This window comes from Hyperoodon ampullatus, assembly GCF_949752795.1.
Source record: "Hyperoodon ampullatus genome assembly, chromosome: 1".
In the NCBI taxonomy this organism is placed as follows: Eukaryota; Metazoa; Chordata; class Mammalia; order Artiodactyla; family Ziphiidae; genus Hyperoodon; species Hyperoodon ampullatus.
The window spans coordinates 13,702,517-13,727,602 of NC_136914.1; the positions used below are offsets into that span (position 1 = coordinate 13,702,517).

At 43.6% G+C, this 25,086-nt stretch overlaps 1 pseudogene across 1 annotated transcript in view; it reads left to right on the plus strand.

The window, feature by feature from the left end:
* Positions 1-25,086, plus strand: part of LOC307057073 (transmembrane 9 superfamily member 1-like) — a 75,096-nt pseudogene that overhangs the window by 41,326 nt on the left and 8,684 nt on the right. The window contains exons 2-3 of the transcript in view: positions 15,489-16,112; positions 16,431-16,613. The product of the transcript in view is annotated as a transmembrane 9 superfamily member 1-like (transcript). The remainder of the gene's footprint in view (positions 1-15,488; positions 16,113-16,430; positions 16,614-25,086) is intronic.

Consider the following 25,086-nt stretch of genomic DNA (forward strand, 5'->3'; position numbering starts at 1 on the left):
CTAACTCTGGAACCATGAAGTTGCTGGGTGTGTAACTCTGGAAGAGCTATACGTATATGGGCAGGCTCTTCCCAGGAGTCCCCAGGCCTCAGTTTCACTTGATCAGGGCTGTGGATCCTCAGAAAAGTTATGGCACCTCCCAGGGTTTCCTCACCGTCATGTCTGGAAGACCAGGAGAAATGTGGCTGGTGCGGTAATATTCTCCACCTCCAGCCCCTCCAGCCCCTCTAGCCCAGAGGGAATGAATGTGCCTGGGATGGGGCAAGCCTGTTTCGAGGGAGCTGTAAGTTCCTGAGAAAGAGTCTTAAGTCACCAGAGGATGCTACTTGTTATTATTTCAGAAACCAAGGAGTTTTGTCTCCCAGGTCTTCACTCTGGTTCTATTCACCACCAATCAATTTCACTAAAGATGAGCACAGAAATGAAAAATAAAATGACCATTAAAAGTTTTATTACAGTACATGTCCAGTGGCTATTTTTAAATAGAATCCCTTTGAAATTTTATTCTTGACATTTTTTTTTCCTCAAATGATTAGGACTGTGTGATAGATTAAGTGAAATTTCACTTTAGAGCTATGTTGCTTTTTAATTGCCTCCCAAAATGAGGTATTCGTTTTAACTTTTCTCATCCAAAAGGAACATCAAATTCAGGTCTGGAGAAAAGAAATTGTGACAATTGCCTCCTTTTCTTCAACATAATTATATATGACTTTAAAAAAAATCGGTTCAATTATTAATCTGCAAAAAATGAGACAGATAATGAAAACTGAGATGACACCTGAAACTCATCAGCACATGGACAGCAATCCTTGCAGGAACTGTAGATCAAAGCTTTGTGATAAAATGCACCGACAGATCCAATTCATTTACATCCCATTTTGTAAGACACTAAGTAGAAGAGCTAGTGTCACAATTTCATTATCCCCATCCCTTATGCATATTGCATTATGAATTAATGTAGTGATGCAAAGTTGAAAGCAACCTTAAAGGGGAAAACATGAGGCTCAGAGCAGCTTACTCTAAGGTGCATCACACTGTCAACTAAAATTTACCATCATTGTGTGATCTCACTCTCTTGCCATAACCTAATGACATCAGAGGCATTGAATCTGGAAACTGAAGTGACAGGACCTGCCTCTGTGCTGCATATAATACTTAGGAGAACTAAGCAACTGGAAAGAGAACCTGCCCCTTGGGAAATGGGCAGCCAATGAGAGAGTGCTTTGATGATGTAATATCTTTTCTCCCTGGTGAGTCCTTGGTTAAATGGAAACAAAGATAACAATAATGTACTCCAGGGGTTTGTAAATTCCTTCTGCCTGAACAACTCCTGGCATTCTGCACGCATCTCACTGATCTCAGGAGGTGGGCCCCCGACTTACGGAACGGCCAAGATTTCAAATGAGCCCAAAGCAACAGATGGACATAGCTGCCTCAGAACAGCATGACTCTCTCTGTCCCTAGGGTTTCCTAGTCTCCCTGGGGTGGGTGAACTTTGTCCTGCGTTGGGGGGCCTGGAGTGTTTTCCAGCACCACCAAGCCATTCTCCAGTTCTCAGTGGACACTGACTGACTGTCCTACAAATTTAACTCAGTGCTGACACTCTTTAACTGGAGGTGGCCTCATATCCCACGGGGCTCAGGGCTGAAGTCCCACAGTCCCCATTTCAGACACCAGTCACAAGTCCAGGTTGCCACCTGTGCTTCTGACCAACTCGCTGTAAATAGGAAGTTCCCACGACCCCCTCCTTAGGTTTGAGTAATTTGCTAGTGCAGCTCACAGAACTCAGAAAACATGAACTTACATTTGTCAGTTTATTGTAGTGGATATTTATAAAGGATACAGATGAACAGCCACATGAAGAGGTGCATAGGGTGAGGTCCAGAAGGGTTCTGAATACAGAAACTTCTGTCCCTGGGGACCAGGGTGCACCACCTTCCTGGCACATGGGTGCATTCACCAATCCAGAAGCTCATCAAATTGCATTGTTTGAGAGTTTTAATAGAGCTTATCTGCGGCTACCCCCTGTCCCCTTCCCAGCCTGTGAGTGGGGCTGAATGTTCCAACCTTCTAATCACTTGGTCTTTCTGGTGACCAGCCCCATCTGAGGGGATCTAGGGGTCCCACCTTAAGTCACCTCATTAATGTAAACTCAGATGTGCTCAAAAGGGGGCTCCTTATGAAGAACAAAAGACACTCCTGTCACTCAGGAAATTCCAAGGGTTTGAGGAGTTCTGTGCCAGGAACCAGGGAGAAAGTCCAGATATACTTATTATACCCCAGTGGGCATCACCTGCACTTTTCAGTGATGGCAGACAAGGACCGTTCCAGCTAAGAGAGGGTAGTGACCCTCCTGGGGTGCGGACGGGCTCCAAGGTGACGCCCTAGCATCTGATCTCACTGCCTCCAGTCTCTCCCACCTGATCTATGCAAGACTCATTCCATAAAAGCACATCTCTGACTGTATCTTTCTCCTGCTCAAAATAAAGTCCTGGCATCACTGCAATCCTGTCTTTCCAGGTTTATTTCCAACTGCTCTCTCCCCACACCCCGTGCACCAGCCTAGTCCAACTCCTCCCTCACCCACGCCCATGCTCGACCACCTCTGAGCCTTTTCCATACCTCTGCCTGCCATGCTGTCCTCTCTTGTGCCTGTCCAAATCCTATCCCGTTTCTATGCGAAACCATCCTCAGCACTTGTCCGAGCCACTAATTCCTCTTCAGGAGAAAACTTTCTTTAGCTGAAAGATCTAAGAGGTTCAGGGTCTGGTGTAGTAGTCCTCGAACATTTTTGCTTGTGTATGCGTCAAATAATTTTTTACAAGTCGGTGTGTCCCCTCACAGATTATTTTTTTTAATTTTTAAAAATATTTATTTAGTTATTTATTTTGGCTGCTCCGGATTATATTTGTGGCACACAGGATCTTTTAGTTGCAGCATGCGGGCTCTTAGTTGTGGCATGCAGACTTTTTTTTTTTAATTAATTTTTATTGGAGTATAGTTGCTTTGCAATGTTGTGTTAGCTTCCACTACACAGCAAAATGAATCAGCCATACATATACATATATCCCCTCCCTTTTGGATTTCTCTCCCATTTAGGATACCACAGAACATTAGTTGCGGCATGCAGACTCTTAGTTGTGGCACACTGACTTCTTAGTTGCAGCATGTGAACTCTTAGTTGCAGCATGAATGCGGGATCTAGTTCCCCCACCAGGGATTGAACCCAGGCCCCTGCATGGTAGTGTGGAGTCTTACCCACTGGACCACCAGGGAATTACCTCACACATTTTTAATTGACATTAAAATTTTTCTATTATAAGTTTAAGTAACTGCAAAGGCAGCAACTGATGACACAGTGGTCCTCACACTTGTGTAGGCATCAGAATCACTTGGAGGGCAGGTGAAAACACAGATTGCTGGGGCCCGTCCTCAGAGTTTCTGATTCAATAAGTTTCAGGTGGGGCTTGGGAATTTGCATTTCTGTAAAGTTACCAGGTGATCCCAGTGCTAAGGCTCAGGAACCACACTTTGAGAACTACTGTTCTGCTGTATTGTAAATATTGACATCTTAAAATAAAACTGTCATATCACTCCTTTAAATACATCCAGTGGAATCTAAAAGTGGCAGCAATTTGAGAGCCAGCATCATCCAATTTTTAAAAATACAAGAATAAGCTCTTCTTGACAATTGGAAATTTTATGTTGCTCCTTTTTCTCCTTGAGCTTTTATTTCCATCCTATTTCCTCCATTGAATTTTATGCTAATGTAATATATTTTATTCTTAAAAGTATTTTATTGATCACTCTTTTGCATTATCTGTCATAAATGTATGTATAGAAGTTGAAATTGAAATTTATTTAAATTTCCTGTAACTATTAGGCTCTGAGTTTTTAATATTTTTATTTTGGATTAAGTTATTATTACAATTACTAGTAGTATACAATTGAACAAAACAACATATATATATTTATTAAAGATGAAAAGTGAAATTTTATTGGAAATGTAGCTCTTAATAAGATGGGACTTTTCAAAATTCGTTCTTTTTTTAAAATTAACATTACTTATTGCTAGAATGACACAGGCTTCTATATGAATTCTATTCCAATTTTTATTTATTTATTTATTTATTTATTTATTTATTTTTTTGCGGTACGCGGGCCTCTCACTGTTGTGGCCTCTCCTGTTGCTGAGCACAGGCTCCGGACGCGCAGGCTCAGCGGCCATGGCTCACGGGCCCAGCCGCTCCGCGGCATGTGGGATCTTCCTGGACTGGGGCACGAACCCACGTCCCCTGCATCGGCAGGTGGACTCGCAACCACTGCTCCACCAGGGAAGCCCTCCAATGTTTATTTTTTATAGACACAGCACCAAAGAATATTGTTGACATGAAAATGGAATGAATTATGTAACTGCAATTTTACTTGATTCTCTGAATGCCTTCCAAGTTATAGACCAACAATCTCAGTGATCTAACATCTAGAATTATTTTTTATGATCTACCAGATAAAAATGTGATTAGGTCTCCTTCAATACAGTTGAAAGCAAAAAGTTAGAAACCACCTGGCTTGCAAAAGTGTTTGTTACCAAATATTTGAGCCATTCTGTTTTTCAGTATTGACACCATTATTTCAAATTGTCCCTTTCTTTGCTGCACTGGAGGTTTTGTTTTATTTGTTTGTGATTTTTTGCTTTTTTAATTATCTAGGACAGGGGTTGACAAACTAAGGCCAGCTGGTGCTGACCAAATTCTGTCCATCTTGTTTCTGTACAGCCCTCAAGCTAAGAATGGTTTTTACATATTTAAAGGATTGTAAAACACACACACACACACACACACACACACAGAGACGAACATTCAAAGAGACAGTATGTGGCCCACAAATTCTGAAATATCTGCTATCTGACCCTTTACAGGTAAATCTAGGACAAAGCAGACTGGTAAGAGTCAGGAGGGTGACTACACACCTTAATTGTACAGTGAAGACTGGCTTTTGTGAAAGAATCTATTGTGATGCTGGATTCTTAAGATGATCAATTTTAGAAGAGGACAAATGGTGCATTCGAATCTGCAAATGATTCCCTATCTATTGCTGCATAACAAACTACCCAAAACTTGGTAGCCGAAGCAGGGGACACGGGTTCGTGCCCCGGTCCGGGAGGATCCCACATGCCGCGGAGGGGCTGGGCCCGTGGGCCATGGCCGCTGAGCCTGCGCGTCCGGAGCCTGTGCTCCGCAACGGGAGAGGCCACAGCAGTGAGAGGCCCGCGTACCGCAAAAATAAAAAATAAAAAAATAAGAACAGTCATTTCCTTTGCTCACAAATCTGTAACTTGGGTAGGGCTGACAGGGGAAAGCTTGCCTCTGCTTCACGTGACTTAGCTAAGGGCTGGGGGATGGGTTTCCAAGACAACACATGGATGTCAAGTTGTCCATGGCTGTCAGCTGGGAGCTCAGGGGGGCGGAGGCTGCAGGCTTCATATCCTGTGCAGCGGGCCTGACTGCTCTCCTTAGAAAGGCCTACTGGCAAGGCTGGTCCTTGACTAGTATTTGGGAATTTGGATTTGGGGAGGTTGCTCACCTCCCTAACTGATAAGAGTGGCTCTCTCTGCTTAAATTGTTTATACAAACAATGTGATTTATGCTAAATACCAGCCTCCTTCTGGGGGTCTAGAATCTTGGCACATGCTAGGCAGAGGATGCCTACATGACCAGCCCACCATGAAAACCTTGGGCACTTTGTCTCTTAGCCCTCTTGTGTAGATGCCATTTCACACGTATGGTCACAGCTCGTTGCTGGAGGAATTCAGCGCATCCTGTGTGACTCCACAGGGAGAAGACTCCAGAGACTTGTGCCTGTTTCTCCTGACTTTGCCCCGCACACCTTTTCCCTTTGCCGATTTGGCACTGTATCCTCTCATATAATAAATCTTAGTCGCGAGCACAACTCTATGCTGAGTTCTGTGAGACCTCATAGTGAATCATCAAACCTGGGGGTGGCCTTGGGACCCCCGACACAGCTCCTCTTCATGTGGGCCCCTCCATGAGGTCTGGGCCTCCTCATAGCATGGTGGCTGGGTTCCAAAAACAAGTATCCCGAGAGAAGGGGCCAGGTGGCCCTCACCTCAGAAGTCACGTGGCATCACTTCTGCGCATTCTATTCTTTGAGGTGTTCATAAAGGCCCACCCAGGTTCAAGGGGAAGATACACAGACTCCTCCTTCTGATGGGGGCGTGGCAAGGTTCCAGAAAAGGATGCGGATGGAAATATTGTTTAAGCCATTTTTGGAAAATAAAATCAACCATACCCTTAAAAGCTCCTGCACCTACATTCCCTTTGATAAGTCTCTGAATACCTTCGGGATAGGGTTCTCAGTTTGAGACCACTGGTACAGTGAATAAAAACATCGGCTTTGGGCTTCCCTGGTGGCACAGTGGTTGAGACTCTGCCTGCTGATGCAGGGGACACGGGTTCGTGCCCCAGTCCGGGAAGATCCCACATGCCGCAGAGCGGCTGGGCCCGTGAGCCATGGCCGCTGAGCCTGCGCGTCGGGAGCCTGTGCTCCGCAACGGGAGAGGCCACAGCAGTGAGAGGCCCGCATACTGCAAAAAAAAAAAAAAAAAAAAAATCGGCTTTTGAGTCAGAAAGACTGGATTTGAATCCCGGCTCTGTCACTTCCTGCCAAGAGAGCAATGCCCATTAGAGAGCAATGCCCATTAGCCATTACCAAGCATGCATACTCCTTAAAGTTCTAAGGGTTTAGGAGCGGTTGCTTGAGGCCCAGAGTCCAGCTGTGAAACTTTGAGAATTTACTAATTTATTCATTCAGCAAATATTTATTGAGTGTCTTTTACGAGTTGGCACTGTGTGAGTGCTAGATGTGCAGTGCTCAGCAAAATTGATCCAGTCCTCATCCACCTTACAGAAGAGGAAAAAAACGAATCAAATGATCACACAAATGAGTAACAGCACACTGTGTGAAGCTCCATAAAAGGACAGCCCAAGGCAGTAACTCCACCAGAATATAAGCTCCACGAGAGTTTTGAGCATTTTGTTCTCTGATGTATCCCTACCACCTAGAAGGTGGCCTGGCATATATAAAGTGTTAAATCAATATTTGTCAAATAAGTGAGTAAATGAATGAATGGATGAATGAGAGCTATGAGCTTACCTCTTGAAGGGTTAGTGTAAATTCTTTTAGGAAGTGCTATTTTGGCTGATGTTAAAGATAAACTCCATTTTCTTAGCTCAAATTCTACTGAATGAATTTGTATTACCCCAACTCTCAAGAGACTAATTTATGCACCAGGATATACTTTTTATTTTTGTAGTGGGAGACATACCTGATTTAGTATTTCTCTAGGAAGCACCCAAAAAAACTCCAAGGGAAACTATCTTTGGTATTACTACAATTCTGCTGAGTTGAGCAGTAGTTAGAGACCTCTCGGGGAGCCAAAGTAGTTATCAGAAGGCTAATATAGAAGAATCTGGAATCGGTAAAAAGGAAACTACATAGGTTTAAAGGACATTCACACAAGTCACCCATACAACTTACATAAAACCACTTTCCTACTAGGCACACCCCTGTGTAGATCAAATTCTCCCCTCTCTTGGTGGTGCTGAAGAATCACAGCAAGTCACATTGTTAGAATTATTCCTTTTCCTAGGTTCCAAGCTAGGAACTAGACCTACATGAAATTCCAGGACCCTATTTTTTTGCTTTGAGCTGTCTGTGAACCTATTCTCATCAAGGCAGCTGTCTTCTTGAGTTTGTGCCAATTTTACCTGCCTCTCAATTCCTGGCATCCTTTGAAATCAAAAGTCTATTGAAGGTATTTGTTGGTATAGGGGAGTAAAATTCACCACCCCAAAAATATCCCTTTGGCATGTGGATTATTTTGAGCTGAAAATAATCAAGGCCCAAAAGACTCAGGAAGAACCTTTGATCTTCCCCCTAACTGCCTAAAGGATGGAGATAGAGGACCAGTTCCAGGAAGGGAGCCTTCACCATAGGTAACTATAGTATGAACTAGGTGCGCAGACAGGGAGGAACCTGGCAAGGTCTGTTTGTTAAAATTCCTCTCCATGTCTTGTTATCTCTGCATGGCCCAGCAAACATTTGTTCACCAAACATTTGCTTTTCCATCTCCATGTCAATTGCCTTCCTCCCCCTTTGAGATCCCAAACCACTATTCCCAACATCCTCTTTTGTCTTTAACTGAGGATGGTCTTTAAGGTGAGGGTTTCGGCCGTTTTGGCGAGTTACTCACTTCTGGGTCTCTCCCTTGTATGCATGTTATTAAACTTTTGTTTGATTTTCTCCTGTTCATCCATCTCATGTCAAATTAATTCTTAGACCAGCCAAAAGAACCTAGAAGGGTAGAGGAAAATTTCTTCCTCCCTGACATATACCTCTTATAGGAAGTCCTCCGAGCCTCCATCTGCTTTCTCTGGGTAATGTATCTATTTCTGTATGGACGTGCATGTGTTTCTGTGTGGCTCTCCATGCATCTGCATTTAGGTATACCAGCAAAGTCTTGTGCTTTACTTCACAAGCCCAGTGAGGCCATTCACCTCACTGTTTTAGCACATCGCCCAGCGAGGATGCATACTTATACATACCTGGGTGCTGAGAGTATATACACATATTTGCTGTCACAAGTCCTCCGGGGACACTTGGAGGACTGCTGGCTCCCCTGAAGTGAGAATCTGTTTAAACCAGATGACAGGCGAGTCAAGGGGGAATCTAGAAGACTAGGCCCTGCTCGGACCCCAGAGAATCTGTTCTTTGCTGAGCCGGGAGAAAAGAAAGGAATGAGTTAATGTGAGTGCTGGCAAGTCTCAGAAGAGTATTTTGCTCACAAAAACTGAAAATAGCATGTCAAAGTAGGACATTTGAGCCTTATGGAAAAGAATTAAAGAGTATTTTGTAACAAAATGCTGTTAGGAAGGTAGGGAATCTCTACAGACCCATGTGGGTCTGTAGCACTATGGATCCAAAGGGTCATTTTTAGCTCATGAAACATAATCAAGTTAATTTCCTAAAAATGAAGATTTTCCTCCATCTGCCTTTGTACAACGGGTGTCCTTAGTCACAGTCTACCATGTCACCAGTAGGACAACAAATTATTTTCTTTAAGCAGCAGTGCTGGGGAACTCTCACAGACACTAGAGCTCCCAATAATTTTCCTGTGAGATCTGGGAAATCATGTCAACAGAGCAGCAAGGAAAGAATGAGAAGCTGCGGTTACCTTGAGTGTTCTGGCCTTAGGACCTCAGAGGTCAAGGTACTGGGCTTCCTGAAACACCACCGCCAGCCCTGACCTTCCTTCCCTCCTCCCTCTGAGACTGGGCTTTGCATCCTCAAGAGTGCTGAATGCATCTTGAATTGAACCTTTCCTTAAAAAAAAAGAACAACCCTAAAAACATTTTCATCACCATGTATTAATTGCCTCTTACAACATAGTCATGTTACATCAGAGCTGCTGCTTGTCCACATGGTGCTTTCAGAAATATTGGAAAAGGCATCCCTTACACTTTATGTTCATCTATTAAAAAAGTTGTCTTGGGGCTTCCCTGGTGGCGCAGTGGTTGAGAGTCTGCCTGCTAATGCAGGGGACACGGGTTCGTGCCCTGGTCCGGGAAGATCCCACATGCTGCGGAGCGGCTGCGCCCGTGAGCCATGGCCGCTGAGCCTGCGCGTCTGGAGCCTGTGCTCTGCAACAGGAGAGGCTACAACAGTGAGAGGCCCGCGGACCGCAAAAAAAAAAAAAAAATTGTCTTAACATACTGATTTTTCTTTTTAATAAGACCCTTTTGCGCCAGCTGCAGGAAAATTATCTGTGATGTCTAGGATGTGAATGGAGTCCTTTTAGAGTTAAAAGTACAGGCCCGAAAACCAAACAATTTGATTCAAACTCTAGCTTTGCCTCTTCCAGCAAATTGCTGAACTTTTCTGAGCACTAGGTTTCCCCTGTTTGTAAAATAGGGATAATATGCCTGACGGTCAAGCTCATTATGGGGATTAAATGAAATGCTGTGTGTAAAGCGCTTAGTATGATGCTCACCAAACAGTATGGGTTGGGTACTTCCCTGGTGGCGCAGCGGTTAAGAATCCACCTGCCAATGCAGGGGACACGGGTTCGGGACCTGGTCCAGGAAGATCCCACATGCCACAGAGCAACTAACCCAGGATGCCACAACTACTGAGCCCGCGCGCCTAGAGCCTGTGCTCCGCAACAAGAAAAGCCACCGCAGTGAGAAGCCCACGCGCCACAAGGAAGAGTAACCCTCGCTCACCACAACTAGAGAAAGCCCACGCAGCAGCGTAGACCCAACGCAGCCAAAAATAAATAAATAAATTTATTTAAAAAAAACAGTATGGGTTGTACGAAAAGGACAGGAACACACATATTAACAGCACACATGGTGTTAATTAAAACTAGGATTAATCAGAGGGAAACTTAAAAGCATAGAAGTAACGAGTGTTCGTGAATCCCTGAGGTCCCATCATGCCCCAGAGAGGTGTGTGGGACTCAGCATAGGAGGCAGACACATCATGGAAAGATCCCAGGAGAGGTGTTCCATGCCTTTAGCGCTCTACACACATTTAGAGAAAGAAGCACGGGAACATCTAGGTAATTCTGTAGTAATGGAGCTTCCTGAGCCGTGAAACAGACAGGCGTGTTAGAACGGGGAAGCTCCCAAGCTCAGCCTCCAGCATCAGGCTCTTCCTCCCTTTTTTAAAACAAAATTATTTATTTTTGTCTGTGTTTGGTCTTTGTTGCTGCACGTGGGCTTTCTCTAGTTGCAGCGAGCAGGGGCTACTCTTCCTTGCAGTGTGCGGGCTTCTCACTGCGGTGGCTTCTCTTGTTATGGAGCACGGGCTCTAGGCATGCAGGCTTCAGTAGTTGTGGCACATGGGCTCAGTAGTTGCAGCTCGCGGGCTCTAGAGCACAGGCTCAGTAGTTGTGGCTCACAGGCTTAGTTGCTCCACGGCATGTGGGATCTTCCCGGACCAGAGCTCGAACCCATATCCCCTGCATTGGCAGGCAGATTGTTAACCAACGCGCCACCAGAGAAGTCCCAGGCTCTTTCTTCCTTAGTGAACTCTGACCAACTGAGCTGGCTTCTTGCTACAAAAAGGGGAGGAAATGAGCTGCCAGGGCCATGTGATTTTCTTTCCTCTGAAAGCATCACACAAGAAAACATGTGAGGAATCAAGCATTTGCTGCCCATGGCAAGGGTTGAACTCAGCTTTTCCGGTTTCTAAGGCCAGAGAGCTTTCCACTTGGCTGTGTTGCTTCCACTAACAAGTCAGCCTAGAAATCATTCAGAGTGTAATTGAAACTAATTCCAAATCTCTTAAAGTCATAAATTGAAAAGGACTTGAGAGATAATATAATTCAATCAGACATTTGTGGACAAAAGTGAGACTCAAAATGGGCATTTATTGGGTTACCAGTATGAAGTGGCAGAGTCAGGCTTGAACCTTCATCTTCCAAATCCCATTTCCTCTTAAACTGCAATGAAGTGCAATGTAAACTTGTTTAGCACACAAGTCACATAGATCCTATTAAAAAGGGCTTTGTGGCTTTAATCTACAAGGTTTGAGGAAAAGACAACAGCTTCCAGAGTAGACTGAGAGAGTAGCAGAGCCAAAGATGATTGATTCATTTTGTTCAAACCTTTGGAACCTCCTAAATAAGAAAGAAAAGCTAGATAATTTAGCAAATAACGATCAAGAGAACACTACTTATTAACATCTATGAGATGTAGTCAAAGATTTATTCAGAGGAAAAGTCATAATCTTAAAACCTTTTTAGCTTAAGAATGAATATGAAGGAAGTGACTATTCAAGAAGACTAAAAAAAGAATAATTTTTAAAATCTAAGGAAAATAGGGCTTCCCTGGTGGCGCAGTGGTTGAGAGTCTGCCTGCTGTTGCAGGGGACACGAGTTCGTGCCCCAGTCCGGGAGGATCCCACATGCTGCGAAGCGGCTTGGTCCGTGGGCCATGGCCGCTGAGCCTGCGCGTCCGGATCCTGTGCTCCACAACGGGAGAGGCCACAACAGTGAGAGGCCCGCATACCACAAAAAAAAAAAAAAAAAAAAAAAAAAAAAAAAAAAAAAAATCTAAGGAAAATAGAATTTAAAATGAAAGCAGAATATGATGATGTTGAAAACAAAGTCAGTGGAATTGATTGTTGGGAGACAGTGCTCCCATTGGTGGCTTGCATTTCTGCACATCTCAGGAGCAGACACACTGACTACTTTTGTTCTAGACTTATCTTTTCAAGAAGGTTTGTGTAGCAAACAGCTTGAGAAGCTAGAGAGAGTGCCCCTACCTGGAGCCAAGGGCACGCATTCTTACTTTCCTTATGAAAGAGTTGAGTTTGCTAAGCTTAGGATTCGGATTCCTCTCCTCCAACCTACTACGTGAGAAAGCATCCCACGGCCTCCATGGCAAGGACCTGTGGGAAGTGGCAAAAATGCTAATACTCTAGCTGTCTTGGACCTGGCAGGCTTGCATGCTCTACCAACAGACTAACTAACCTGTTAGCTTACGAATAGGATAAAATCTCAGACCCTTTGCAGGTCTTCATATTGATAAAGAAATCCAGAGCTGGTTCATCACAGAAAAGAGAAAAGAGCTACAATAATAAATAATCCACTAAGTTAGACTAATCAAGGAAAAAGGGGAAAAATACAAATAAAGTTAGGAATTAGAAACTGGATTAACACACATATATAGGAAACTATAATTCTTCTTTTTTTAAACTTTATTTATTGAGATATATTTGACATATAACATCATATTAGTTTCAGGTGTAAAATAATGATAATGACTTGATATTTGTATATAAGACGTTTAAATTCTTGTAAAAGAATCATTTGTACAAATATATATTCCTTATTTCAAAGTCTGAATGAAATGGATCATTTTTGAGGAAAATATAAAATATCAAAATTCATTCAAAAAGAAGCAGGAAACTTAAACAGGCCCATCTCATACCAGAAATTGAAAGGCCAAAGCCAAAGTCTTGGTCTACTTAGCAGATCAGCCATGTTCTCCCAGGACTTGTCTGCTTGCTTTTTCCTGGCCATGGATCAAAGGTGGATACCTCAGCTGGCAAGGCCGGTGTTTGTCTCTGGCTGGAGTTGAAAGTGGAGGTGAAACCTGCCAGTCTTGACTCCAAACATTGCGATGTGATAAAATGACCTAACAAGTCACACTTTTTTCACTGGAGAAAGGTGGGGGGGGAGGGAATAATTTTTATTAAATAATATACACACATATTTCTTATGAACCCTATCCTTTAAATCTTATGCCATTTTCTTTCTTTATAAAATAATACCTTTGCCCTGGAAATGCCGGCTCAGAAGTGACTGATTTTGATTGGACAAGGACAGTAAGATCACCAGAAAGAGTCTTTTGGTGCATGTCAGTGCCTTTCTTGGGTTCAATCTGCTACCATATACGATGGCCCTTGCCTGGACACTCCACCCATTACAATAAAGCAGTGGTTCTCCAACCCGCAGCATCAGCATTACCCAAAAACTTGTTAGAAATGCATTTTCTCAAGCCCCATCCCAGATCTACTGGTTCACAAACTCTGGGGGTGGTACCCAGGAGTCTGTGTTTCAACAAGCCCCTCCCCTCTGGGTGATTCTGATGCACAGACAAGTTTGAGAAGTGCTGTAATAGACCTCATTCATGTCATCAAATTTAGCATCTATCAGAGCCCACTTCCTCTTGGTTGCATCAAAACGACTCAGAAGGAAAAAATTCCACTCTTTTACAGCCCCCCTCTGGCTATAAATAGTGAACACTTGCTTACCAGCAGCTGGAGTTCCGGCCCATCCTTGTTGGAGCGCTCCATCTCTGTCAGACAGCTGCTGCAGAATACCAATAGCCAAAAGAACAAGGATATTCAGCTGTGCTGGAGGAAAATTCGAACATCTTCTAGGTCTTGCCCAATAAAGTCACAAAGCAGATTTGCAGTAGAAGTTTAGGAAAGGAAGGGTTGCCCCACTTTTTTTTTCTAATGAGCAAAGTTAAGACGGAACTAATACACAGCTACAGACCCTAATCCTAACTACATGTGAGATTTAAAGAGACAGCAAGATCTAATGCTGAGGCAACAAAACGGAAAGGACCAGAAACCTGAATCCTTTCCCTGTCTCGGTTACTAATTCACCACACGACCTTGGGAACATTACTTAAGCTTTTAATTCTTTACTATTCCTGTCTGTGAAATGTGAGAGATGATAACCCCTCCTCCCCCCCTCACAGACTGATGGGGAGATTCATTTCAACCTCCAGAAAAGAAGTTTTTAAGAGAAAAGAGCCACAGGCAGAGATGGCCCTAAGGTACCTCAGGCCAGTCTCACCCACTTCCTCCCAAACTCAGGGAGAAATTGGGGAAAAGCTAGGATTTTAAAGACTCCCTAGCTCATGCACATGCATAACCTGAGCTTCTAACCCAGCACTGACACCCGCAAGAAGGCAGACCGGACCACTTCAGCCCTTGGCTTGTCCCTCTGATTGGGAGGGTGGGGAGAGGTGTAGGGTGTCTTTTTTTTTTTTTTTTTTTTTTTTGGTTTTCAAAGCACCTTTATGGGAAATGATCTGATTTGATTCTAACTACAACCTCATATGGCAGGCAGGACAGGTAGTATTATTTGCATTTGGTTGTTGAAGAAACATACTTGCGCAGAAGTAACTTCAAGATTACATGGATAGTGGATTGCAGAGTTGATATCAGAACCCAGGGCTCCTGACTCGAAGCTTCTCTGTTGGTAATAAGGGCCCACCTATCAGTCCTACATAGTCATTTTTTTCCATTCCTACCTCTCGGCTTTTTTAACTGGCTCCTGTACACTCCACCTACTTTTCCCTGTCATGCTTTTTTCTTCAGCAATTTCTATCTTAGGGCACTTTTCCTTAGTCTACTCCAGACCTTCCTACACCTGATCCCTCTTCTTCTAGGCCTTCATCCTGTCAAGTCATACCTGCTCATTTCGGAGAATCTCAACATACTAAGGTCTAACCAGTGGTTCTCAACAGGGGGCTTTTTCTTTTTTTTTTTAATATTTATTTATTTATTTGGCTGCACCGGGTCTTAGTTGCGGTTCGCAGGATCTTAAATTGTGGCATGCAGCATCTAGTTCCCTGACCAGGGATCGAACGTGGGCCCCGTGCATGGGGAGCAAGGGGTCTTAGCCACTGGACCACAGGGGAAGTCCCTCAACAGGGGGCTTTTGTCTCTCAGAGACATTTGGAGATATGTCTGGAGATATTTTTGATTGTCACTACTGGGGGACGCTACTGACATCTAGTAAGAAGCCAGGGATGGCGCATCTTACAAGGCATAGGACAGCCTTACAACAAAGAATTATCCAGCCCAAAATGTCATTAGTGCTGACCCTGCTCTAATCCAGTGCCTGGGGAAGCCTTGTCTGACTCCTGACTTGCTCTTTTTAGGTGGAACAGCTATGCCAGGCCATAAAGGAACTATACTGTTTTGAATTTGTGGTGGACAACTTGCCAATCTGTGGCTTTGTGGGCTCCATGGAGGAGAGTGGCTTCCTGCCTCACAGCCACAAGGCAGGACTCTGGACCCATTTAGACTTCCACCTAGAATTCCACAGAGACTGGATTATATGTGCCAGAGTCTCAGTGCGGGATGTCAAGCCCCACAGTTCAGATGGGTTATGATGACCTGATGAGTTCCTAGGCCTCACCCACACCTACAGCGTGCACTGGTCTGAGACGTCAGGTGAGCATTGGAGTGACAGGTGCATGGTGATGATGGCGGTTTCTTTCCCCGAACACTGGAAATCCATTGGTAGTCCATCATCAATTCCATGGTGCTTGTGCTTTTACTGGTGGGTTTTGTGGCTGTCATTCTCATGCGTGTGCTTCGAAAGGACCTGGCTCAGTACAACTTGGATAAAGAGCCAACCTCTGGAGGTTCTGGTGATGACTTTGACCAAGGTGACAATGGCTAGGAAATTATCCATACAGATGTCTTCCACTTCCTTCCATATCGTGGTCTGCTCTGTGCTGTGCTTGGTGTGGGTGCCCAGTTCCTGGCCCTTGGCACTGGTGAGGTGATAAAAAATTAATCAGGGATTTCTCTCAAGGGGTAGAACTAAGTAGGTGGTTTGTTCAGAAAAAAATATCTGCAGATCTTCTCTTCTGTCCAAGGTGAGGGGCAGACCTAAGGGGTGGATGGCTCTAGCAAGGATGTGTATATTCTATTGTTATTCTATTGTGGGTTTTCTAGACAACAGAACTGGGGGATATTGCTTGTATATCCAGGAAGCCCTGTGTCTGGGAGAAAGCGGGCTAGCTGATTCCTCTGAAATTGCCAGAAGAGGGTTGAGTGAGACCTAACACAGGCTCTCCACTACCACCCTGCAGGCATTATTGTCATGGCACTGCTGGGCATGTTCAGTGTGCACCATCCTGGGGCCATTAACTCAGCAGCCATCTTGTATGCCCTGACTTGCTGCATCTCTAGCTACATGTCCAGCCACTTCTACTGGCAGATCAGAGGCCAATGTTGGGTGTGGAACATCATTCTCACCACCAGTCTCTTCTCCGGTGAGGACAGCCCTTTCCCTGGTGGGCCAATTTAGGAACTTAGAACACATCATGGAACCTGCTTCCTCATCCTGGATCTGCCAGTTCGAGGCTGTGCTGACCCACAGACGACTGAGCTCTGGCTGTGAGGGTGCCTTTTTCTTAATTGAAGTATAGTTGATTTACAATGTTGTGTTAGTTTCAGGTGTACAGCAAAGGGATTCATATATATATGTATATATAAAATATTCTTTATAATATATATATTTATATATTTATAATTTATATATATATTCTTTTTCAGATTCTTTTCCACTACAAGATATTGAATGTAGTTCACTGTGCTATACAGTAGGTCCTTGTTGTTTATCGATTTTATGCATATAGTAATGTGTATCTGCTAATACAAACTCCTAATTTATCCCTCCCCACCCTTTCCCCTTTGGTAACCATAAGTTTGTTTTCTATGCCTGTGAGTCTATTTCTGTTTTGTAAGTTCATTTGTATCATTATTTTAGATTCCACATATAAGTGATATCAGATGATGTTTGTGGAGGGTGCTTTTTCATGATTCTCTCTTATCCCATGGCTACCCTGATCAAATGTTTTGTGCCCAAAATAGGGCTAACTGCCTCACAAATGAAAAGTACCTATAGAGAAACTAGGTGGGTTTTTCTAAATCAGAGGGTAAAGATTACATCCCATGTCACTGCCTGGACAATCTCTCCCCCAGCACAAGCCCTTCTAAGAGGTCTGTGCTCCGTCCCACCTCCTTCCATCGGGAGCTTCCTCAGAACCTGTCTTTTCTGCACTCTTACTTTATGCATTTTTTAAAAATAAATAAATATTTATTTATTTATTTATTGTTGTCTGTGTTGGGTCTTCGTTGCTGCGCGCGGACGTTCTCTAGTTGCGGCGAGCAGGGGCTACTCTTCGTCGCGGTGCGCGGGCTTCTCATTGCGGTGGCTTCTCTCGTTGCGGAACACGGGATTCAGTAGTTGTGGCTCACGGGCTCTAGAGCGCAGGCTCAGTAGTTGTGGCACCTGGGGTTAGTTGCTCCGCGGCATGTGGGATTTTCCCGGACCAGGGCTCAAACGCATGTCCCCTGCATTGGCAGGCGTATTCTTAACCACTGCACCACCAGGGAAGTCCCCCTTTATGCATTCTGACTGCTCAATACATGTGTATTAAACGAAAGGTAAAAGAAGAGTGAATGGCTTAATTCTTCCCCTTTGAGAGAATGCTCGACACACATTTTATCCTACTTTCGCCTGCTTGTTACAGTCAACCACGTGCCCTGCATTATCCCCACCGAGGACTGCCTGGGGCCATTGCTTCTTGAGATGTAGGATTTTATCACAATAAGGAGCCTTCCTTGCTGTTCAGACAACCTTCTTTTACGTATTAAACTGAGGCTCAGAGAGAAGATATGACCTGGATAGCTGTTTTGTCTAGAAACTTTGTTGTTAAGGTATTAAGTGATTGAGTGATAATCACTATATCAAAGGGCTTAGAAACCTTCAGAAGCCAAGAATAGATCTGGGATAAAAATAACATCTGGGCATTGTCTTTGAGGCATGAAGAGTGGACTCACACGAAATTCAGCATTTACCCCTGTGTTAATACAACTCAACTAATTCAGCCACAGTCAAAGAGAGCGAAAGTTTAGAAATAGGGTTGATGCATTTTGGCTCCCATGGACCTGCCTGAGTCCTTTCAAGGGTTAGAGACTGCCCCTTCCAAAGCCCTAGGGGAGAGCGAATGTGCCCTCAAGGGTCTCTTTTTTTTAAATTGAAGTATAGTTGATATACAGTGTTGTGTTAGTTTTGGAGGTACAGCAAAGTGATTCAGATTATATATATTCTTTTTCATATTCTTTTCCATTATGGTTTTTTATAAGATACTGAATATAATTCCCTGTGCTATACAGTAGGTCCTAGTTGTTTATCTATTTTACATATAATAGCTTGTATCTGCTAACCCCAAACTCCTAATGTATCCCTCCTCTACTCCCTTTCCCCTTTGGTAACCATAAGTTTGTTCTCTATGTCTCTGAATCTGTTTTATAAATAAGTTAATTTGTGTCATATTTTAGATTCCACATATAAGTGATATGATATGGTGTTTGTCTCTGTCTGACTTAACTTCACTTAGTATGATAATCTCTAGGTCCATCCATGTTGCTGAGAATGGCATTTTTTCATTCTTTTTTATGGCTGAGTAGTATTCCATTATATATACACCATATCTTCTTTATCCATTCATCTGTCGATGGACACTTAGGTTGCTTCTGTGTCTTGGCTATTGTAAATAGTACTGCTATGAACATTGGGGTGCATGTTTCTTTTCACATTAGAGTTTTCTCTGGATATATGCCCAAGAGTGGGATTGCTGGATCATATGGCAATTCTATTTTTAGTTGTTTTTTTAATAAATTTGTTTATTTTATTTTTTTTTGGGCTACATTGGGTCTTCATTGCTGTGTGCAGGTTTTCTCTACTTGCAGCAAGCAGGGGGCTACTTTTCATTGCAGTGCGCGGGCTTCTCATTGCAGTAGCTTCTCTTGTTGTGGAGCACAGGCTCTAGGCACACGGGCTTCAGTCGTTGGGACACGCGGGCTTCAATAGCTGTGGCTCGTGGACTCTAGAACACAGGCTCAGTAGTTGTGGCACATGGGCTTTGTTGCTCCATGGCATGTGGGATCTTCCCAGACCAGAGATTGAACCCATGTCCCCTGCATTGGCAGGTGGATTCTGAACCACTGTGCCACCAGGGAAGCCCTATTTTTAGTTTTTTAAGGAACCGCCACACTGTTTTCCATAGTGGCTGCACCAATTTACATTCCCACCAACAGCGTAGGAGGGTCTCTTCATGTATCCCTCAAGGAAAACAATCAAGAATTTTATAGCTGTTCTGATCTCTCGTCACTTGTTCTAATCAATGTAGGAGGGAGGCCTTGGGTTTTGTCCATCTTAGAGATGAAAAACTTGGGACTTGGGGAGGTGCATTCTGCTCAGGCGGACCAGTCATCATCCAGAAAGGAATTCAAAGCTTAAACTGAAGTCCACCCAGCAAGGTAGGCCTGGTGGAGTTGTAAGGTTCAGAAGCCTGTCCTGTCTTTATCGTCCCCGCTTTCTCTGCTCCTACTTGTTGTCTTACTTTCTTTGTAGATGTTGCATCCTCAACCTCATGTCTGCCCAGCACCCTAGTGTCTGGGGCTGACCCCCTCTGGCCTCACCTCAGGTCCTCTCCAAAGCCAGCTACACTTTTCTACTCGAGGCCTCCCCCTCCATCTCCCCTCCCAACATAACTCGCTTCTCCTGCACTGACACATTTTTGCAAAGTAAAAGGTTACTAGTTCAGATCCAGCAACAAGAGACCAGAAAGGGGAACTGATGGCCAGAGACAGGGCCTCCTCCCTCTGATAACAAAGTAGGGCCATGTTCAATTCATACCACATGATTTGCTAAACTGGTATGTTCTCTCTTGGAAGGATATATGCACAAGGCCTCAAGCAAGACAGAAAAAGGTCCCCACAAGTCCCCCAAACATAACTCTTCCATGATCATAGCACCGCCATTTGTATACTGTCTACCAGGTATCAGACACCCCAAGTCTCACCCCCATCCTATGAGGTGCTACTACCCCCATGTTACAGATGAGAAAACTGAGGCTCAGAGACATTAGTATGTGGCTAACTGGTGAGAGAGCTTGAATGTGAACCCAGGTCTGCTTGACTCCAACACCCGGGTTCCTAACTTTCCTCTACATTCAGCTTAACTCTGAGACGGCTGACTCGTTCCAAGCTGCCCCGAGAGCCAGACAGTGTCCTAACACGCGGAGCTGGATCATACTCCTCACCCTCCTCTTCTATATCCCAAATTCTCACTTCTGTGGGAACCTGATTTCCTGCAGTTTTTCTTTCTGCCCTGCCCCCGCTCTCGTCAACCTCTCTACCTCTCATGGGTGGTTTCTGATGGAAAGGTGTTGACAGCTCTTTATAACTATCCTTTTAGTTCTCCTTTAAAAAAAAAAAAGAAAACTACATTCATATTTTAAAACGTGGAAGCATGGCTCAGTGATGTAAAAAATTATGTCAGAACAAAGAACATAAAAGACAGAACCCTTAGAAGGAGACATATCAGCCTGCACAACCCGCTGCAAAGCTACACGACGAATAAATCACAAACGCCTCCAACACCTGCTGTGCCCTGGAAAGGCTCTCTGGAAAAAGCAGCAGTGAGAGTCTTTGTGCTTACCTTGCAAACCTCACCAGGGTTAAAGCCCTGGCACCATCGGAGAAGAAAGTTGGAGCACGGAACCAGCCCTTAACTAGGAGTCAGTCAACGACTAAACACTGAGCAAGCATGAAGAGTCAGTCAGCCTCTCTGGGCCTCATCTGGAGAGCTGTTTGTTTGTTTGTTTTTATTTTTTTGGAGAGCGTTTTTAAGGTCCAGCTCGCCCCTGCCACTCTGATTGAATATCTCTCTGATGAAGCCTAGGAATTGTTATATTTTAGAATTTCCCTGAGGGATCCCTACCCACGGCCAGATTTGGGAACCACTGAATGAAATGATATCTAAGATACCTTCCAACTCCAAGAACTTATGATAGTTTCCCTTACCCCACTAAGGGCAACTTGAGAGCATCGTCACGTAGCTGGTGTTGCCAAGTACATCCCAAATGTCACATAAAACAGGGACACTGGTTTCTGTTGCAGAACAGAGACCATGAGGATGGATTTGAATGACCATTTGAAATCAAGACCCAGGGAGGGGCTTGGCTGCCACCCACAAGAGGATGGGGTTTGGCTCTTGCCTGTCTGGATGGAAGGGTGTGGATAGGGCACTGGTAACATGTACTTGACAGAATCCTGCTGGAAAGAGTGACTCCTTTAAACAAAGCAAATTTCTTGCTTTCAAGTTTATTGACAAACACAGCCAACTTAAGAGTTTATGTTTTGTATCTAAATATCCTTGATGAGCAAAATTTCAGTGATAATAACATCTGGTGGGGAAGAGATTTTAGACAGCAAAACGTGAGATGCTAGTTCTTACTTTAGAGAATTTTTTTTTTTTTAATATATTTGGCTGCACAGAGTCTTACTTGTGGCATGCGGGATCCAGTTCCCTGACCAGGAATCGAACCGAGGCCCCCTGCATTGGGAACGCGGAGTCTTAACCACTGGGCCACCACAGAAGTCCCTGGAGGTTTTTTTTTGTAAACTTCTATTACTGTTATGAGTTGAGTTGTGTCTCCAACCCCCCGCCCCACCAAAAAAAAAAAAAAAAAAAAAAAAAAAAGATATGCTGAAGTCTGAATTCCGGGACCTTAGAATGTGACATCATTTGGAAACAGGATCTTTGCAGAAGTCAAGTTAAAATGAGGTCATGAGTGTGGACCGTAATCCAGTGTGGCTGGGTCCTTATAAAAGGAGGAAAATAATACACAGAGATAGACATGCACTCCGGGAAGACCATGTAAAGACACACATGGAGAAAATGCCATGTGCCTGGAGTGAAACACCTATAAGCCAAGGATTGCTGGCAAACACGAGAAGATGGGAAAAGACAAAGGATTCCCCTACTGGTTTCAGAGGGAGCATGGGCCCTGCTGACACCCTGATTTTGGACTTAGCCTCTAGAATTGTGAGACAATACACTTCTGTTGTTTTAAGCCACTCAGTTTATGGTACTTTGTTACAGAAACCCTAGGAAATGAATACAGTTACCAACCTAGACTTTAAAATAATAATAACAATAACAACAACAGTAATGGCCACCATCTATTGCTTGGTTTTACATGCATGGTCTCATTTAATCCTCTCGGTAACCATGAAATGGGTTTATCATCCCTACTTTTATTTTATTGTCATGTCCATTTTTTAAAAAAGGCGGGTGTGACCAAGTAAGATTAAGAAATTTGCTGAAGATTAGATAGCTCTAAAAAGGAATGGGACTTGAACTTGATCTCGGGCTATCTGACCCCAAAGCCTTACTGCTGCTGACCCTAGAGTAGCCTCCATGGAAGAACTAAACCTAGAAAAGTAAACCTAAGCAATTCCTCGACTACTGATGCCAATATTTATGGCCTAGTGTCATTATTTTGTTTAAAGTAAAATTGCAGGCCAGATACCTACGATTAGGTAAATACCAAAGCACATTAAGTAAAACGTAAAATGGTTTTAGGTTAAGTCATCTGAGATTTAAATCAAATAAGCAGGGATAAGACCCTGCTTCTATTAATATAAGCTAATCAATGATTGAGTCTACGTATTTATAATAGAGGTGACAAAAACAGTGATATAAAAAGTGTGACTGTTTTTATTTTACAGTTGATGAAACTGAGCCACTTCAGAGAGTGAAGTTTTTATCTTAGAGATGCTCTGTACAAACTTCCAGAATTAGGGTTGATTGGAGTTGTTTCAGAATAATGGGTCTTTCCCAAATGGAACACTTTCTTATGCAATATAATGCAAGAAATTTTAGAAGCTCCCATCAAAGGAGCTCCCCAGCTTTCTGAAGCTTAACTTTTAGGCAATAAAAGCTTTGGCCTCAAAGTGGCAGCACAAAGATCAGATACAGGGAAAAGATGACTGAAATTACCTTGTGGTATTTTCAATGATGAAATGATGATTTTCCATGATGAAACCAAAACTGAACCTATTCTTTTTTAAGCTGTGTTGTCATGTTTATACGTACATCACTCAAGCAGAAATTTCCTGAGAAAGCTCATGGGTCACCAGTATGACATACTTGGAGCTTGATCTCATGGAAGAATTCTCACATGTTGATTCTAGCCTCTAGAATTAAGTGTGTGAAGAGTTGGTGTCAGCCCTGCCTGCCCTCTGTTGGCACACAGATCTGCAGGAATGCTCCCTCAGACAGGCTCAGACATGCCCGCGCCTAGGAGACGTGGCTTTTGTCAACGGCCTCGGTCCATCAGATGCAGGAGTGAGGCATGGCCATGACAGCTGGGCATCCCCCTGCTCTCTGAATCGTCCACACCCTTCACCCTACTGCCCTATCCTCCTTTGTCGGAAGCTGCTTTTCCTCAAGCATTGGTATTCAAGATAAACATTTCAATTGTATTTCTTATTCATTTTCCCAGTTTTGTTTCCTAGATTTCCAAGGTTTGTTTTTTTCTTTTCCTACTGAGCATGGTAGGTTAAATAGGCTTTTGTGGGCTAGTCTGGGAACATTGTTTCCAGTAAAAAATGCATTCTGTGTTGGAAACAAACAACATACACAGAGAAACGCGGTGAACACCACCTCTTTGTAGAGTGGGGACTGCCTGTCCAGCCTCATGTATCTGAGTGAAAGCCTCCAAGGGTTCTCTTTTGAAACCTAATCAGCCCTTTTTTTTTAAATGTCTCAATCTGGGTTGGAAAGCTATGAGTCTGGCCACATGTGGGAGATCCTAAGAAATAAACCGTTTTGATGTTTGTATCATCCGTTTTCTAACTGGCAGAGAGGGTTAGAAATAAAGTGATATGACTGCCTTCTTCCTCTTTAGGAAAACACCAGCCCTCTGAGGAGAAGGTGGTGAGAAGTGATTGAATTGTTCATTCACTTGACAAAGATAATTTACTTACTTAATTAAATCATCCAGCAACTATATACTGAGTGTTACAACCAGCTGGTCACTGTTCTAGGTGTTCCAGTGGAAATTCTGACTGAACAAACAAGGTCTGTGGGGTGACTGACACTAGGTAACAGAATAATACAAATAAACAACAACATGTCGCAAATGCTATGATGAAAATGAAACAGAGGAAGAATTAAACCGGAGAGGTGTGCCCAGGTAGCTCCTTTTGATTGGGTGGTCAGGAAGGCCTCCCTGAGGAGGGACTTTTACACTAACACCAAAACCCAGCTATGAGAAGCTACAGGGAAGAGAATTCCAGGTAAAGGGAACAGGGAGTGCAAAGGCCCTGAGGTAGGAGAGAACTTGATTTTATCCCAAGAACAAAAGGGTGAGTGTGGCTGGAGTGTAGCAACTGAGAAGGAAGGAGGGTAATGTGAGAGCTGCTTGCAGAGCTGGTCAGGGACCACATCCTACAGGGCCTTGCAACCAGGGTAAACTGTTTAGATCTGATCCTAAGTACATGGGCAACACTGGGAGGTTTTAAGCAGGGCAATGTCTGAAGTGAACTGACTTGAAAGGCCTCTTTCCTACTCCATGAGAAGGCAAGATCAGAAGCTGAAGTTTTAATTAACGACAGCAGGGATGATTGTGGCCAACAGGTAGTGTGTATGTACCATGTGCCTGGGATTCTTTAAAGTGCTTTACCTGCCTTACTTTGATGAATCCTCATGACCACTCTATGTAGTAGAAATTATTAGAATTTCCATATTACACATAAAGAAAATAAAGCCTAAAAAGTAAAGAAACATGTCTCCAGCTGGTAGGGTTTTTTTTTTAAATTTTCTTTTATAATTATATAAGTTAATAATAGTCATTATAAGAAAACTGTTTTTTGGGTTTTTTTTAA